Source organism: Pipistrellus hanaki, assembly GCF_964339955.1.
Source record: "Pipistrellus hanaki genome assembly, chromosome: 13".
NCBI lineage: Eukaryota > Metazoa > Chordata > Mammalia > Chiroptera > Vespertilionidae > Pipistrellus > Pipistrellus hanaki.
The window spans coordinates 24,553,622-24,572,327 of record NC_140515.1 but is presented as its reverse complement, the minus strand read 5'-3'; the positions used below and the strand labels follow the sequence as shown (position 1 = coordinate 24,572,327).

General features: G+C 35.6%; 1 pseudogene across 1 annotated transcript; it reads left to right on the top strand.

Annotated features, from left to right (window-relative positions):
* The first annotated feature begins 6,963 nt into the window (after positions 1–6,963).
* Positions 6,964–7,255, top strand: LOC311631551 (small ubiquitin-related modifier 2-like; annotated as a pseudogene). The gene has a single exon. The product of its transcript is annotated as a small ubiquitin-related modifier 2-like (transcript).
* The last annotated feature ends 11,451 nt before the right edge of the window (positions 7,256–18,706 follow it).

The following is an 18,706-nucleotide window of genomic DNA, read 5'->3' as shown; positions in this document are numbered from 1 at the left end:
TATTTTGTGGAAGAGCCACACTCAAGAGGCCAAAGAGCATCATGTGGCTCATGAGCCGCAGTTTGCCAACCACAGTATTAAGCAAAACTTGATGTAACTAAAAGAAGCAATAGACATACACACAAGTATAGTAAGATCTTTCAACACCCTCCTCTCAGTAACTGATAAAAAAGTAGAGAAAAAAGAGAGTGTTTAAAAAACTTAAACAACATCATCAAACAGATAAACAGAAAATAAATATACGAATACTTGAACAATACCAACAAAATTGAGTTAATTTAAGTATCTAAGACAGTGCACTCAACAGTGGCAAAATATACTATGTCTCTTCAAGTGCACATGGAATTTCATATGCTGAGACAATATAGTTCTTAATAAATTTTAAAAATACTGAAATCTTACAGAGAGTATGTTTTCTGCCACAACATATTAAGTTAAGAATCAATAAAAATGAGATATTCTTTGATAAGTACCAAACATTCAGAAACTTAGAAAACAAAACATCTTAAATAACCAATAGATCAAAAGCTACCAATATGTCAAAATATATTATCATGAAAATTAGAAAAATATTTGGAATTAATGTAAACAATAACACAAGTTACCAACACTTGTGAAATGTAGCTAAAGTTTTGCTTACAAAAGAATTTATAACTTTAATATTATATTAGAAATACAAAAGGTTAAATTTGATTATTTAAATCTCCAATTTAATAACCTATGAAAATAGGTACAAGGCAGTTAAAATGGTGATACAAATAAGAATTAGTAAATTAAAAACAAAAGGATAAACAAAATACATAATTTCTTATATTTTTTATGACAGCCATCCTGGCAAGTGTGAGATACTTCATTGTGGTTTTGGTTTGCATTCTTAGAAATAATCTTAATAAAATATTTGCCAAATCTCTACACAGAAAACTGAAAACACTGTTAAATTAAATTAAATAAGACAAATAAGACAGAGATATCTATGTGCTCACCAATGTTATTTCTCTTATACTACTGAAGGATAATTTCACTGAAAAGAGAATTCCAGTTATGTTTTTATTTATATATATAGTGTTTTCTTTTTATCCCTTTTAATACTTTAAATATTCCTCTCCACTCTCCTCTTGCCTGAATAATTTCTGACAAAAAAACAAACAAACAAACAAACACACATAAACAAAAAACAAAAAATAAACAAACAAAAACCAAAAAAAACAAAAAGCACAACAAACACCTGAAGTAATTTTTCTTCTCTCATAGGTAAGATGTTCTTATTTTCACACCTTTGGCTCTTTCAATATTTTTTTTGGCTTTTGCGGTATGAATTTGATATACCTAGTTTAAAAAAAATTAGATTATTTGGTTCTCTCTAGTTCCCAGGATTATAAATTGATGTCTCTTATTAAGCTTGGAAAAATTCTTGGTCATTATTAGTTCAGATATTTGTTCTGCTTCTTTCTTTTTTCTTTTCTTTCATTATGCCTGTCTTGCAACTTTTCCAATGATCTTCACAGTTCGTCGATATTTACTTTTTTTTTTTATTCTGTGTTCTCTAATTATAATTCATAAAGTTCTTACTGACATATCTTCAAGTTCACGGCTTCTTTTCTTATATCTGTCCTGTATAGTGCTTAGACCATTAAAACAATTCTTGGTTATGTTACAATGTTTTTTATTATTAACACTAGAGGCCCTGTGCAAGAATTCGTGCACCCGTGGGATACTCCAGTCTTGCCTGAGGGATCAGGATGAAACCGGCTTTCCAACATCCCCCAAGGGGTCCCAGATTTCAAGAAAGCACAGGCCAGGCTGAGAAATCCCACCAATGCATGGTTGGGGCCAAGGAGGGACACAGGATGGACAATGGGAAGGCTGCAGGGCATGTCCAGCCTGTCTTGCTCAGTCCTGATAGGCCATCCTCAGCAGAAAGCTAACCTACCAAAGCATCTAGCCCTGGTAGTCAGCGCACATCATAGTGACTGGTCAACCAACTGACTGTCTGCCCCTTGGTGGTCAGTGCACGTCATAGAGAGTGGTTGAAACGGCCTTAGCATATCATTAGCATATTATGCTTTACTTGGTTGAACAGATGACCTGACAAATGAACACTTAGCATATTATGCTTTCATTATATAGGATTTCTTTTTGTCTCTTGGAGTTTTCATTTCTCAGCTTATATTGTCCATGTTTTTCATGCTATCTGCTTTTTTCCATTACAGATCTTAACATATTAATCATATTATTTTAAATTCAATACCTGATAATTCCACAAACTGTCCCATATCTGAATCTGTTGTTTTCTTTGTTTCTCCAGACTATGGTTTTTCTTTTCTTCCTTTTTTAGCATGCCTTGTAACTTTTTGCCAGACGCCCAGTATGATGTACTAGATGGTTAAGAACTGAGATAGTCTTTGTGATGGGTTATGCTAATCTGAATAGGTGTTGCCTATGTTTTGTGTTAGCTTACTTGTAAGTATAAGAGAATCCTTTATTCTAGTTTCTTTGGGTTTTTTCCCCTTGCTTTCTTTGGGTTTCCCTAAGAAATTCTTCTTAAATAGAGTCTGTATCTTGCTGTTCTCTTTGTTTTAATTTACTGTCATTTTATTGAGCTCTGTTGACGTGGGGGTAAGATATAGAGGAAAGAAATCCCTTTATAATCGAGGAATAAATCTCAGTTTCTTAGTGGGTTTAATCTTGGACTGTGATCTTCTCAAGTCTGTCTTTTCTTCTGTCCTTTTTATAATTCAGAAAACAAATGTTAATTGTAGTAAAACATACATAACATTTACCATTTTAACCACTGTTACATGTATAGTTCATTGGCATTAAATATACTCACTTTATTATACAATCATCACTACCATTCAACACCAGAAAGTTTTCATCTTCCCCAACAGAAACTTTGTACCCATTAAACAATTGCTACCTCTAAACACTGCTCTTGTGGCATCCCATATGTTTTGGTGTCTTGTGTTTGTGTTTTTATTTTCATTTGACTAAAAATATTTTTAAAGGTCCCTTGTAATTTGTAGTTTGAACTATTGGTTGTTTATGACTGTTTTCCACATATTCTTTCTGATTGTTGTTTCAGGCTTCTTAGGATATATTCCCAGAAGTGGGATCACTGAGTCAAATGGCAGGTCCATTTTTAATTTTCTGAGAAAATCCCACACTGTTTTCCACAGTGGCTGCATTCCCCCCCACAGTGTACTAGGGTTCCTTTTTTTCTACATCCTCGCGAGCAGTTGTTGTTTGTTGTCTTATTGATAGTAGCCATTCTGGCAGGTGTGAGGTGGTACTGTTCTTGTTCTGTTAATGATTTCTAGTTCCATTTTACTACAACAAAAATGATACTTTATTTGATTTCCATTTTTTTTTAGACTTATTGACTGGTTTGTTTCCTAACAGATGATCTATCCTGAAGAATGCTCTGTGTGTACACTTGTGAAATATTTATAGTTGGAGTGTTTCTTATCCGTCTGTTAGGTCCAATTGGCCATAATGTTGTTCATGCCTCTGTTTCTTTATTGATCTTCTGTCTCAGTTTTCTTCCCACTAGTATAAGTGTGGTATTGATGTTCCCTACTATTATTGTAGAGGTATTTCTGCGTTTAATTCTATTTTTTGCTTCATGTATTTAGAAGCTCAGATGTTTGCTATATACATGTTTATGACTTGTTATAAGTTGTTGGTAAACTGACCCATTTTATCAATATATAAATGTCCTTCTTGGTTTCTTGGAAGTGTTTTTGAATTAAAATCTATTTTGTCAGATATTGGTATAGCCATCCTTGTTCTCCTTTGGCTATTACATGCATAGAATGTGTTTTCTAAGAAAATTGGTGTTATTTTCTTAGTAAATTGACATTATTTATCACTATAAGGATGGCCTTTGTCTGTGTGTGTTTTTTTCAGATATTGATGTAGTCATCATTATTTTCTTTCTACTGGTTGCATAGCATATCTTCTTCGTTCTTTCATTTATAAGCTATGTATGTCCTTAGATCAAAATCCCTGGGGTGGTGGGTTAGAAGGGGTCAATGGGGCCAAAGAGGGGATATATGTAATATTTTCAACAATAAAGATTTTTTGAGATAATAAATAAAATGGGGGAAAGCAAGTCTCTTGTAGACAGCACATAGTTGGATCTTTTAAAAAAAATATTCTTCTAATCTGTAAAATTTATTCTATTTTAATTATTTGCTGATACAGGAGGGTAGGGAGGCTTACCATTGCCATGTTGTCTATGTCTCATAGTTTTTGTATCCTCATTTGCTTCATTACTATTCCTTTGTGCTTAATTTTTTTGTAATGACATTTTGCTTTATTTCGCATTTTATTTTGTCTATAGTCTAGATTTTTTTCTTTGTGTTCATTATGGAGGCTACACCCCCCTTTCTGTCCTGATGCAGTGCTTTCCTCCCAAGTCAGAGGGCGCTCTGGAGACTCCGTTTCCCTCAGAAGCAGGCCTTTGTTAAGGAGCATGTTCTGCCCATATTTCAAAATGACAAAATTTTCCTTGGGAATGTATCAGAACAGTTTCTTGTTTCCCCTTGTTCCTGAAATGGAAGGGTCTTTTCCTCATTTCTTCACCACAAGAAGTGGGTTGGGTGACTGAAGGTAAAAGCCCTCCGCCTTATTTCTGGGTCCCCAAGTGTTTTTAACTCTTTACCTAGTCCAAGCTCAGCCTTCATCCATTTGTTGGTAACTGTCTAAGTGCCCAGTGCCTCCTGCTCTGTGTAAACTAATCTTGGCACTGATACTCAGCATTCGCCTGTCTCTCCAGGTTTGGGGGTAGCAGTCTGCCCTTTGACATCGATTCTCTGATGGATCTAAGGAAAATCACTGATTTTCAGCTTTTTTCTTTCTTGTGAGGATGGAAATAGAAACTTCTAAGTTCTTTGAATGTCAGAGATAAAACCAGAAATTGGGTATGCTTTTTTATTTTTAAATATAGGTAGTGACTTTTTTGTGTTTAGATTTTTTTTGTATTCAAGTTTCTTTTCCCCCCCATTTGTTATCAAATAGCTTTAATGACCAGTGTAATTTAGTATATATGAATGTGAGCATAAAAAAACCTATTGATTTCCTGTTGTGTACGGATCATGTTGTTAGGAGCTGAGAATACAGAGATGCACACCAGAGCCAGGAAAGACACCAGGAAGAGAAAAGCTTCACAGCTGAACACAAATAGGGGTAATTTTTTAGTAGTCAACACCAGTTACCAAAATCATGAGTAAAAGTCCTTTTGAAGTTCAGTTGTCAATGGTAAACTTAAGAGGCCACCAATGCTGACCACAGGAAAAACATGACCTTACATGTCTATAATACATGAGAAATTAAAAGTAAAAGATTCAAATACAATAGTATTTACTATTACGTATCAATCACTGTAATGACATAGGAGCTTAATTAAAAGGGTGAAGAAATTAATGTTTAGAATAATAAAAAAAACAGAACCACAGTTAATTACTTTTCTAATTATTGTTATTGAATTCACTTTGCCTTTTGTATAAATGCTTATTCAAATTATTAAGACTCATAAATGGTAAGCATTGTGATTAAGATCATATTAAAAGATAGAAAGTATCTCAAATCATACTCTAAGACTTAGGAAACTTCAGTATCACAATATGACAAAAATGAAACAATATAAGCAATATATTGCTTTTGTATAGAAGTATGGATGAAAATTATATAGAAATATAGTAAGTAAATTGAATACTAAATTATAAAATAATATACAATGAAAAAAATATTTGCTCCAGGAAAGGAAGAATGAGTCCACATTAGGAAATCAAAAATATAGTCAATCATGTTCATAAACTAAAGGAGAAAATGTCTGGCAATTTTTTAAAGAGTTAAATTATTTATAAAATTCAGCATTTATAACTGATTTAACTAAAATTAGAAATTGTGTATAATTAAAAGTATTCATGCAAAACAAATAGAATATATAAATTTTATTTTATTTTTTTATTAAATTATTATCTATGTACATATTTTAACATTACCCCCCCTCCCATACATACCCTCCCTCCCCAGAGTTTTGTGTCCATTGGTTGTACTTATATGCATGTATACAACTGAAACTAAAATGATGGAAAAGAGAAAGATCATATTATTTTTTTATTCAACACTATTCTGACTTGTTTCGCAAATGCAATACCAAACAGTAAAAAATATGATAAAAAATATAAGAACATATAAATATTTCAGGTTAGGTCCATGCAAATAATTAAAATGCATTAATTTTCAAAAACCATTAAAAAAAAAAAAGCAATACCTTTTTTTATTAAATATATTTTGTTGATTTTCTACAGAGAGGAAGAGAGAGGGATAGAGAGTCAGAAACATTGATGGAAAACTTCTATCAGCTGCCTCCTGCACACCCCTACTGGGGATGTGCCCGCAACCAAGGTACATGCCCTTGACCGGAATCGAACCTGGGACCTTTCAGTCCACAGCCGACGCTCTATCCACTGACCCAAACAGGTTAGGGCTGAGATAATGTTTTAAAAAGTTTAATATATAATCTGCAAATGGTTAAAAAAAAACAACACTTGTTACTTCTCTTTCACAAGTCACTTCTGCATTCTTATGATATACTCAGGAGGTAATTCTCCTAAAATAAATTAACCTTTGCCACAACCATTGGAAAACAAATAATACAAAACCTATATTGGCACACTGGCTTGGAGAGATCCTTGTACCCCTAACACAAATATTCTCCTTCTCATGTTATCAATCTCCACTTGTTATTTTTCACATCCAAAGTTAATGATTATGTTATTTTATTTTACTTTATTTTTAGATACCTATCTGTTATGAAATGACTATCACAGTAAGATCAGTTAACATAGCTAATACCTTTTTACTTATGATTTACCATACATTTCTGTAAAAAGAATTATTTTGTGGTATGCTCATTTGGTGCAGACCTGGTACCTCTTTTGTGAAGCGGTTGGAGACTCTGGCGCTCGCCATGGCCAGCAAAAAGCCCAAGGAAGGAATCAAGACTGAGAACAAGGATCATGTTAATTTGAAGGTGGCGGGGCAGGATGGTTCTGTGGTGCAGTTTAAGATCAAGAGGCGTACACCACTTAGAAACCTAAGGAAAGCCTGTTGTGAACGGCAGTGGGAAATGGAGGATGGAGATATTGTACAATTGATGTGTTCCAGCAGCAGACAGGAGGTGTCTACTAAAAAGGGAACCTGCTACTTGACTCCAGAACTCTGTTCCTCCAGGACAAGAAGACATTCTTAATTATTGATAGAAAACTGCAATTTGGTTTCAACACATCTGCCTACTACAGTATAGTTTTCTCTCTTCTTTCATTTCCCCCTTCCCCATCCCGTTATTGTACATGAAGTAATGAGGTATATGCACAGGATTTGCATTTTTTTAAACTAAATGGCCAATGGTATGGGGATGGGGAAAAATACTGGTTCTGTGAGAATACCTCCTGTCTCCATTAGTGGCATGCTCATTCAGCTCTTACCTTTATATTCCAGTAAGTTATTTTGCTCTCACTGTTTAATAAAAAAAAAAAAACAACATAAAAATTCTTGCATACCTTGTTTGATTGGAGAATGTTAATGTTTTTCATTGATCATTGTAAAACCTAGGACAATTTTATAACTTTTTTTTTGTACGTAGCTGTTACATGTAAGGCAATCTGTCTTTAAGTAGGGATGAATTACTCTAAAAAAATGAATCCTACATACCCGTTTTCCCTTCAAGTCAAGTGTCTTGTTGTTTAAATAAACTTGTTTAAAATGAAGAAAAAAAAGAATTATTTTGTTGTATTTCTACAGAGTGTATGTTCATCCTTTGTGTTTAATTTGAACAAACACAAAAACTTCATGTTCTCCATTCCCTGAGGTCTGTTTTGTTATCTTTATGACTAGTTTTCCTTACCAAATTTCTCTCTCTTCTTTTTCCCTATGCAGGGGGGAAAAAACAAAACATAGGTGTAGCATCTGCAGTGTTCCCTGATGTTTTATAACTTCTGATTGTCACCACATATGAGAAAACCCTTGGTTTGGTTATGTTTTGTGTGTGTATGGTAATATATATATATATATATATATATATATATATATATATGTGTGTGTGTGTGTGTGTGTGTGTGTGTGTATGTATATGTATATGTATATATGTATATATATATATGTTTGTGTATATATGTGTGTGCGTATATATATATATATATATATATACACACACACACACACACACACACACACACACACACACACATAAACACACAAACATTAAATTTACCATCTTAACTATTTTTAAGTGTACAGTTAAATGGTGTTAGTATATTTACACAACTTTGCAACCTGTCTCTAGTTTTCCATCTTGAAACCCTGTAACTCTAGATCCACCAAACCATAACTCCCTCTAGGTCCTGCTCCCAGACCATGGCAATCAATCACCCAGCCTGTGCATTGCATTATAGCTGCCCAATTGGACAAAAGCCTCACCTTTTAAGAAATGCATGACATAAGGTCATGACTTACTTCTAGCTTGATTGTTATTCTTTTATTTGTTCATTTGTGTCAGTTTGTAATTCTATTTCATTAAAATATATTATTGAGTGGGGAAAAGAGTGGAGATCCAAATAAACAGTCTCAGACAAAATTCTAGAATGACCTCAAACAAAATTGGTTGTCACTTACTTATAAAAAAAAAAATCTTACTTTTTTTCATATGGACAAGTTTGCACTTTTGTAACTGTTTGTTTTAAAACAATTAGAAGAAGAAATGTAGAAAAGTCAGCAATACATTTGAGTAAATATATTATCTATAATAATAAAAACATAATGTGCTAATTAGACCAAAGTCATTCCAGATGTCTTTCCGGATGACCTTTGCACAAAGCTGGGGCTGCAAGGAGAGCCCAGGTCCCGGATGCCAGAGGGAAGCTGGTTGGCAGCCAGGGGAAGGAAGGCCTACTCTTACACAAATTCCATGCATTGGGCCTCTAGTACTGATTATAAATTCATTCTTATATATGCTTACTCTGAACTGTAACAACTTCCCTGGACTGCATTCCCCCAAAATTTTACTCAACACATTATAGTGCAAATGTGTACTTAAAGCCTGCACTAATTTTGAGAATATCATACTCATATCCCTTGGCACTGGGATAGGAAATCTATATTATCATCACATTCATTTTTTATCAGTTTGGAATCTGACATTTCTATCTCAGAAGTTCCTTCTGAGTAAGTAAGCTCTCCACTAATTCTGAAACCCTCTTCTCAGAATAGTTCAAAAACATAAACTTTATTAACTAAAAAGAGAAGAAAATGAGATAATTGCCCTACTTCATATTTGTATATGATTTATCATTATATGTGTTTGTAATGTAACTCATTTTGGATTTTAATTAATCCCACTTAGTGTTTAAGTATCCTATATATCTGCCAACAGGAGTTCAATTTCTAGCTGCTGTTTATTAGCAAGATAATTGGGCTTATTACTTAAGCATGGTGCGTCCCTGGCATTCCGCCCAGATGGGATATTTTATATATGTTATATCTAGAAAAGGAAAGGATACATTTCCTCCAAAGCAGATGTTTAAACAATATTAAGAACTTCAAATTTTTCAAACTACCATAATGCTCGAGCGTTAAGACCACATAAGCAGAACAAAATGCATTAAACTCTTAAACTAGAACACTTTCTCTTCAACTATTAAGTTTATATTTACCACTCTCTCAAAGAACTGTAGGGTTTTATTTATATACACAGATGTAAATATTTCTAAAAGTGTTTTACATATCAGTCTTAGATGGCTGAACAAGTGTTTTTGGCCTGCTTGAAAACAAAATTTTCCCTAAAACATAATTTTCAAACTTGGTAAAAGCTTTCCGGTTGAAGACTTGCCAACTTTCTCCTTTTTAATCTAAATTTATTTTGAGAAAAATGGAATAACAGAGCATGAGAAAGAAAACAATATTCCAACTATATCTTGAGAAAAATCATGCCAAATTTTAACGATGGAAAGTAAAATTGGAGGACTGACATATTAGCTGTATCATTGGCTAACCTCAGTTCAACAACTTGGGTATTGAAACAAAGCTTGAGATGAATTTATGCTAAGAAAATGAAGGTGCAGGAGAATGGGACTTGAAGAGCCTTTACTGTGGCTCACAAAAGCCAGGGCAATCGTATTAATCTTAAGTGAGCCAGGAGAAAAGCCTTTAGAAAGGCTGGGTTTGGCCTGGATTTAATTGTCAAAGGCAGGGGTTGCTCTTCACAGGTATGTAAACCCTACAAGCAGGGAGACAAATTCTTCTCTTTCCCAACCCCAACAAGCACCTCTTATTAAGCCCTAAACTTGAAGAGGATGGACAATTGTTAATTCAGTGTTACACTCCCAGCATTGAGCAAAACATCAGGTTCCTGAAAGAGATTTACTAAATGATTGCTGAGTGGATCAACAAGGGATGGGGGGCTTGACAAATATGGCAGTGGCACACTAAGTACACATCATTTAAAATGTTAGCTAACTTGCAATAGAATTCACATCATCAAAATGAATGCTATTTTTATGATGAAAAATGAAATCCTTTTAATTGTGTAATATTATAATACTGTTGCAAGCTATACTCTCAAAGCAGACAAAATCATGAAGGCGCATTTTAAGTATCATGAGGTCTCAGAACATAACAGTATGCAATCACAAAATTTCCCATTGCACAGTTTTAATAATTTTCATTTTTAAATATATCTTATTATAAAAACCTACTGTAATATTGATGAGCTTGGATATAGATCTTGGGAAAGAAACTATTTATCTTTTTAAATCTACTTGCCCTTAAAATGTGATGTTTCTTTTGGTCACTGTGCTGCATTTATGTGTGTCCAAGAAACAGACTTAAAGGAGAAAAGAAAATATATCTCTGTTCTCTCCTCTTATTTTCTTCTTGGTTACCTCAGAAGCACAGAGATAAATATAACATAGGAGGTTGGGGGTGGGGGAGAGTTCCTTAAGACTTAGAAACCCTTCATCAAAAGGAAACAGAATTTTCTTATCCAATAAGTGTTCCTTCTCTTCTTTGGCTTCAATTTTATTTTCCTGTGTCCTCATTTCTACAATGCTTTTTCCAAAGTATGGAGAGTATCAGTAAAAATCTATATATGATGCCTACAGCTTAAAAATACAAATGGTAATGGTACATTCTTCTCCAAGCACTTTGTAGACCTTCAGCTTCCAGTTTTCTGTCACATTTGTGTAGGTTCTTACCACATGCAATGCTGTGGTACACCATTGGTAATCTTTGGTAATATGTAATAATCTGTTTTTATAAACTGCATAGACTTACCCCAGAAAGTAAATAGATTGGATATGAAAAACAGGGACTGAAAGGTTCAGACTAGACTGTAAAGTGTTGAAAGGCACCAGGATTAAACTTTCTAGTAAAGATGAGGCTGTTGAACATCAGAACTAAATATAAAATTGGCATGACATACGACTGGCATACAATGTTGATATGCACCTGCTCTTGCATGTCCTGTAGGTTTGGTTGGCTCCTTACTGACTTCCAAAACCATGTCAGCTTATGAACATGGATGGACCACATCATGGAACACTGATATGAAGTAACATTACTGGAAGAAATCCTGGTGGCTCACTCTGCACACAGATGAACACTTCCAATGCCATGTCCTTTGTGGCCGTCACAGCTTTAAGTCCTTTCTTTAAAGGAACAGGCAGAGTTCTCAGAATAAAGAGATGGTAGGCTTCACATATTCTGATAGATAAACCTATGCAGAGGATTCCCCTAACCATTTGGACTAGCCAATAAGAATGGTAGTGGTTCAATGGGAGATATCTGAACCACTCCCACAGCTCAGAGGTCACTCCCTTGGATTGTGGGTAAGTCTATAAGCCTCTGTTTGCTCATCTGGTTGCTATTAAAAATAAATTTAAAAATAGACAAAAGTGGATGCAATAAAAATTTAAAAACTCAGTTATCAACACTATCAAGTAGCAGTTATTTACATCATGAAATTTAAGTATCTGATATATTGAGAACAAAGAAACAATTCAAGCCCAGATGAACCCTTTTTATTGGAAGAGAACATTTACCATGAGAAATGAAGAGAATAAAATCTATACTACATTTAAATGGAGTCACTTGTTCTCTAGTTTTATTCCTCCCAATTAGAGTTTTGAAAGCCCTGTCAGCTGTGGAATAATCTTCTCAGAAACCTAGCAATGAAAAGAAATAGTCAAGATGAGCATGAAACATAAAGCTGTCCTAGCAGGGAAAGTAATTTCCCCCAGTTCTGAGGTTATTTCAATAAATACACTGCAACCTTATTGTTATTCTTACAACAAATAACATATAGTCACATAATCCACCAGTAGTATTGTGCTGCGGAATAACTTATGTGCACCATAACACCAGTTTGTAGTGGAAATAAAGTTGTCCAGCCGTGTATGGAGAGAATTCTTTACATTGTATTGTAAACATCTTACTTGCATTAAAACTGTTGTTTTCATAAATGTGATCAATTGTGAAAATAAACTTGGGAGACAACTTTAGTGTCTCTTGAAAAGCTTTTTCCTGTTTTGGTTGTCATGTCATATTCTTATTCCTTCCCTGATCTGGTGTTTGGGTTCTTGACATTCCATGCTATATAAATCCATATTGCATAAGAGGTTGTGCAAAACAAAATAATCTTGTGAAGTTAATTTATGTTTTAGAAGGAAAATAGTGGCATGGAAAAGGTGCAGTTTTATTAACTTAGAAAATGCAAGGCAATTGAGATTAAAAGCTCACTTAAAGTTTCAGACTGTAAAAAATCAGTCAGAAAAAAAAACCCCACAAAAATGAGATTAAAAAACCAAATAAATCAGTTTCACAAAAGCAGATTTGCAAAGAATAAGAAAATAAATGGTTAATAATTGGAACCATATATTGGGGGGGGGGGCAGATACATCATTTTATAGAACTTAGACTTTGTCCTAAATAACATAAGAAATCACCCAAGTTCTCAGAAAAGGTCACATGCCAGTCCCTAAGACTTACCTGGCTACTTCATTACTTAAGCTTTAAAGCTATTTTCAAATATGGTGAGAAGTTAGAACATCCCCAAAGACATTGATAATTTTTTAAGATGCCAACTAATATGCTTTATATCTTATTTCTAATACTCTGGTTTTACTGGTATTTAAAAGACAATGAATTAAAAAAGAAAAATAGCCAAAACCGGGTTGGCTCAGTGGTAGAGCGCCGGTCTGCGGACTGAAAGGTCTGGGGTTGGATTCTGGTCAGGGGCATGTACGTTGGTTGGGGGCACATCCCCGATAGGGGGTGTGCAAGAGGCAGCTGGTCAGTGTTTCTCTCTCATCGACGTTTCTAGCTCTCTATCTCTCTCCCTTCCTCTCTGTAAAAAATCAATAAAAATATATTAAAAAAAAAAAAGAAAAATAACTTATCGCAGCTTATAAATCAATCCATTCATTAACCATATATTTTGAACATCTATCTTAATCTTTATGTTTACATTATAATAACAAGTTAGAAAGGTACTAGTTAATCCACTCACCAAATAATTAACTATGTGAGAAAAAGGAAGATACATTTTCACAGAAAGAAAGCAGTATGTTGGTAAAGACTCTCCTAGACCAAATTCTAGATAGGTTCCTCTCAGCAACTAGGACCCATCGCAGGGCAAGTCCCAAGAGTCAGCTTCAACAAATCCTGCTGAGTCAGTTTAGCCAGAATCCTCCACTTACTATATTTACATATTGATTTCAGAGAGGAAGGGGGGAGGGGGGGGAGAGAGAGAGAGAGAGAGAGAGAGAGAGAGAGAGAGAGAGAGAGAGAGAGAGAATATCATCAAAGGTGAGAATCATTGATTGATTGTCTACTGCTAAACTCTTACTGGGGATCAAATTTGTAACCCAGGCATGTGCCCTGACTGGGAACCAAACTATGAAATACTGGTTCATAGGTTGACACTCAAACACTGAGCCACACCACCCTTTCTCCACTTTGATATTTAATCAAATTCCTCATTCTCTACAATCCTCCAGGCAAGTCTCATCACCCTGGCTTGCCTTCAACAAATCCTGCTAGGTTGGTTCAGCCAGAATCCTCCCTTACCCCTCATGTTTGTTCTTAGTAAATTTTCATGCACTCATTCCCACCCTGCTTCTTGTTGATAGATCCTCACTGTCCATGTGTTCTAGTTTCTGATTAAAATCTGGTTTTACCTCTTTAACTATAGGCAGGCTCTGCTTCTTCGTTAACAACTAGTGGCCTGGTACAGGAAAGGAAATTAATTAGAAAAAATATTTTAATATCACCATTCACCCTTTCTCTGTAATAGAGGTGTCAACCAAATTCACAATGGACAATGACAGATCAAACCACACACACACGTGATTGTATGCTTCTCTTAAAATAAAGACATTATCCTACATAATCAAAATAATATTTCACATCACAATAAATAATTCACAATAATTTTTTTCTAATACCTAACAGATAGTCCACATTCAAATTTTACCTATTTGAACTGTTACAACTCCCAAACTCATGCATTAGATTAATTTATGATCTTTAGTATTCTATGACAGTATCCATTTCATTTTTTCATTACACTGATTTTCTGGACAGACCAAGACAGTTATTTTGAAGAATATTCTATGTCTGGAATTGTTTCATTGTGTGTATTTATTCTTTCTTGTAGTCCCTGGAAGCTTAATTGATTGTAATACATTGGATAAATAAAATCTCTTGAGTCTGCAGTAATACTCTTAAGAAAAAAAGACAAGCGAGAGAGAGACAGAAAAAGCAAAAAGCAAATAAACAACATCCAATATAAAAGTTAATATTTTACTTTAAAAAATTATAATCAAGGAAAAATAAGTGTTCATTCTTTCTTCGTGTGTGTGTGTGTGTGTGTGTGTCTGAGTGCACGCACTAGGAGAAATCGTATTTTATCCCATTATGAGTAAAAGTGCTTCTTTATAGGAAATTGCAGTCAGTAAATGTAGAAGAAAATACCGAATTGTAAAATCACTATTCTATAATACAAAAGGAATCATTGATTGAGGAAAGGACCCCCAACAGGTGCTAAAAAGTAAGATGAAAGATTGCTGAATGTTAGGCCAGAGTCAAAGAATTCTCCCACCCCGTTCCTTCGTACTTACTCATTACAAAAGAGAAAATACAGCTTTAAAATAGAAAAATCTGTTGGCACCACTGTAACTTATATGATCAATGATAGCACCACTAAGAGTGAGGCAACCTGATTTTATTTGCTTTTGATTTAACACAATGTCAGTGTATAGAATTACCTATGAAAGATTCTTGCCTCACATTTTTTACCTGAATCTATTTAAGCCTTTAGTTTTAACTACCAATTCTTCCAATTAGGTGCTTACTAAAATAATCCCATAATAACAAATGGATAAAAATAGTCTTTTTAAGTATCTAAGAAATGATGCTTAATCATTCTGGTAATAGGTGTGACTACCCTTTTCATAGCTACCCTGGGAATTAACCCAGAATGTTTGCATCCTATAGGAAAAGGGACTGTGAACCGTACTAGTATGTGAAGAGCCTCACTTCCATGCTCAAACTATTTTAACCAAAAAAAGTCTGGGTGATCTTGGCTACCACAGTTCCTCCATGGGGCCTCAGTTTTTCTGTTGATAATAAATAAACAAACAAACAAACAAACAAATAAATATAAATAAGTTTTGAGTAACATATTTCTCACCTTAGACCCAAAGTTCCATGAATTTTTAAGTCACAGGAAATAATCTTGTACACACAGTTGAATGTAGTGGTTAAGAGCAGAACTCGGGGATCCAGATGTGGAACCCCCCACTCTGCTACTGCCATTGCTCTCTAAGCCCCAGCATCTATAATAATAAAGGCGTAATACGCTAATTAGACTGGACGTCCTTCCGACAAGGCAGGGCTGCGAGGGAAGCTGGTGCTAGCAGCCGGGGGAAGGAAGGCTTACTCTTGCATGAATTTCATGCATCAAGCCTCTAGTTCATCCATAAAATGGAGACAGTGCAATTATATTACCTACCTCATAGGATTGTTGTGAGGATTTATTAAGTTGATGCAAATAAAATGCAGGAAAAACGACTACTGCTAGTAAGCATTCAATTGTGTATTAACTTTATAATTGTGTATTAACTTTCTTATTTAAACCATTATTATATTTTACTTGCTATGGGAATCCAAGTCAGAATCATTCCAGTGACAATGACACAGCAGAGTTACAAACAGCATTGTTGTTGTTGATGTGCCTGTGGTAATAGGCATCTGACACATTAGTGAAAACCGTGTGGCTAATTTGACAGCTGAAAGCCATTTGCAACCCCCTTCTTTCCTTCATTCCTCTGTTACAGAGACCTGAAAGCTCGCCAATCTGCAGCAAGAGAGGGCTAAGTAACGTGCCCTTTGCTGTAAGAAGTCAGTGGCTGTGAACTGGCAGACCATCTAGCAAAGCTTTTGAACAGGACAGATGGGTTTGGCATCACTGCTTTCATCTTTCAGTCATTCTTTCCATCGGAAACAGGGGCATCAGAGGAAGCGAAGTAGGCACCTTGAGAACGAAAAGTCAAATGCCAGGGTGTTTTGGATGTCAGAAGAGATCGATGGAAGAGCTGGGTCCCTGATGACACCACTTAGAAGTCAGCCTGTTCGATTCCTTGTTATGTGAGGAAGGGAGGCCCGTGTGTGTTTAAACCACAGTTAATCTGGTTTTCTATTGCTTGCTACTGAAAACAATGCCAACTGATATACTTATTCTATTTCATTTAATGCTGTACAACAATAAAAAGGAGGCAAGATTATTATCTCTGTTTGGCACTTACAGTAAATACATCCTTTAAAAGCCTGGTTTTGAAAGGAGCTATAAAGATTGAGTCTATCTACAACTTTCATTAAGGTTTAAAACTTTATTTTTGCTGAATAGGTTAGAAGTTGATTATGTTGCATTCCAGTGTGTACAGCCTTCAACAGAAACTGTACCAGCAGCAAATTGAGGTAGGCTAATACAAATGACTTATCTTCAAGGCTATTACAACCACCAGTGTCTTATTAAACGTTTAAATGACTATAAGAAAAGTCTTTAAATTAATGGAGTATTTGCAAGAAAATAAATAAGAGCTTTATTGTGTCTTATAGATTGTGAAGTCTTTATGAAACGTCTAGAAGATTCATCCCATCATGATAAAGGTAATCCATAATTGTTCAGGCAATTTAATAAACCAAAGGAAACTTTGACAGTGTGATAGATACTCAAAATATTTATCATTCAGTCCGGGAATGTGGAGTTCATTTTCTGGTATGCTTTGGATAGCTGGTCTATCTCCTCTTGTTAAATTAATATGTTAGCACTTTTCATCTCCCGTATGCTGCTAAGTAAATATAATAAAACATGCCAGTTGAAATTTATTCTAGAATAAAATTCTAAGTGATTCTCATTGCAGAAGATGCGAAAAGGAATGCAAAAGCTATTCTACTGCTTGAAGCCTTTTGGTTGGAAGCTTGCTGAGTTTCAAGGATATAGCCCTTTCACAATATTTTTTTTCTCTAGTTCTTCTCCAGAAAGTTTCCTTCCTGGATATTCTACTCCAAAGCATAGCTTTAAATATAAGTACAGATATCATTCCCTAGTCAACTCACTTCAAGACCCATACATAATAAAATTGTTACCGTAGGTAGGCAGGTAGGTAGGTTTTAAGCAAAAGGGAGGGAGGGAGCCAATCAGCAGCAGATATCTGATGAAGCCTGATTCAACTTTCTGGTCACCCTGGGGAGTCGGCCCTGTTAGCAGGAGGAGGGAGAAGACAGCACAGGGGGAAGTCCTTTCACTGGGTGCACACACAGCAGAAGCCAAACTAGCAGCTATGAAGGGGAAGGTACAAGCCTGAGGAAATCTGGGAAGATGATCAGATAGGATAAGGCCACAAGCCCAGGAAAAGCCAGCAAAGAGATTGGATAGTTTGAAAGAAAGCCTGCTTTCTCCCAAGCCCAAGGAAATAAACACAGGGAAGCTTAACAAGGGCCCCAATCTCTTTCTGGCAGCCCTGTGGGCTGGAGTGCAGCTGGGAGCAGAGACTGAGCTAGACAACGGAGCCCCGGATGCCAGGGAAATGGCACAGCAACTCAGGGCCCTGGTCCTCTCCGTGGGCTTGGCAGGGACAAGTGTGGGCCTGCAGTCCCAGAAGCTGGGCTTCTTTCACAGCAAGGGGCACCTGAGCTACCTGGTCATGGGTGGGGCATCAGGGGTGGTATATCTGGGGGCCGACTGACTACATGGGCCAGCTTCTGCTGCTGAACCTACCAGGGGAGTGCTGCCTAATGTGGCAGGCTTTTCAAGGACATCTAGGCCCTGTGCCCCCTCCTATTAAATCTTGCCACTATTGCTCACATCCTCCTTCACAAGTGTTCCTGAAATGCTTTTCCTGTGACACCATAAGAAGCTATCCCCCGACTGGTCCTCCTCTGGTGAAAGAATCACCATCTAAATATAATCTGAAAATCTCTTTTGACATTAAAATTTCAGCACCATCCTAAGTCTTACATCATAAGATTGAAAAGGAATTCTTTCCATGCCAGAGCATCCCAGAAGGCCCAGAAAGGCCAATAAGCAATGTGCTCTTTCCTCCAACACAAGAGTCACAGTTAGGATAGCTCTTTCCTAAGAAAG